Consider the following 1,138-nt stretch of genomic DNA (forward strand, 5'->3'; position numbering starts at 1 on the left):
AGGGGTGCAATGTCCATCGGGTAAATGGTTAAGGACCGGAAAGAGCTTTTACTCATATTTTAATGATAATTTCTTTATGTTTGTATTTTAATTTAGTTAGTTGACATTGCATGAACTTTTTTTTAATTTCATGTTATTTGACATTGTATGAATCTTAAGTTTGTATTTTAATTTAGTTATGAATTTTAAGTTTGTATCTTAATTTATATATGAATGTATAAAAATTAAAACGTCATTTAATTTTTATAGGGGGAGGTAGGGGTAGGGCGGGTACCCGTAGGGGCGGGTTAGGGTAGAGTAGCCTACTACCCGCAGGTAAGAGTGGAGCGGGTAGTAGTGGAGTGCAAGGAGGGCAGGGCGGGGTCGGGTAGGGCAAAAACCCGCCCCTACTCGTTCCACTGCCACCCCCACTGTTGTTCTCCTTGTCTATTTTAATATTATGTAGTTTTACCATGTTAATCGGGTGAAAGGTCAGTTTGGAGGGGAGCAGTCAGTTCCTGGAGACCAAGTGAATGTTGACAAGTTTCTGACCAACACAAGGCGGGGAGAGGATGTGTGGTGGCCGACTCATCTTCAGGAATGGTATGATAGATTTAGGGTCCGATTTGAAGAGGGACACAAGATCACTATTCAGCCATCCATAGATGACAGGCCTACACTGGAGTATTGGGGCAAGTACCAGCAGGCATGCCAGGTTAAATATCTGTCTGGGAAGGACGTGTTCCCAGACATTCGACTCTCCTCAATGATTATTCTACATATTAGGTTGCTATCAAACTTTTGATGATCTTGAGACATGGTGGGGGTTAAATACGTGCGCGGCCTGCCAAATTTACGCACCTCCCTAACGATTTGAAATATAATCGAATGATATTCTAACCAAAATAAGGATGACAAATAAGATAATGCATTAAAATACTGTAACATTTACCAACATCCGAGATTCTGTAGGAGGGCGACACGAACACTCCAAGGACAACCATCAATAAATTGTCGGCAACACACATGGTATTTTAACCGATCTAACTTCACAACTCGGTATTCAACACTTTCTCGAATGCTGTAATTCTTAATACCTTGCAATATTATCTCTCTGCTTCTGAATCTGTGACTAACCCTAAACTCCACATCTCCATCA

This window comes from Arachis stenosperma, chromosome 9 (genome assembly GCF_014773155.1).
Source record: "Arachis stenosperma cultivar V10309 chromosome 9, arast.V10309.gnm1.PFL2, whole genome shotgun sequence".
Lineage (NCBI taxonomy): Eukaryota > Viridiplantae > Streptophyta > Magnoliopsida > Fabales > Fabaceae > Arachis > Arachis stenosperma.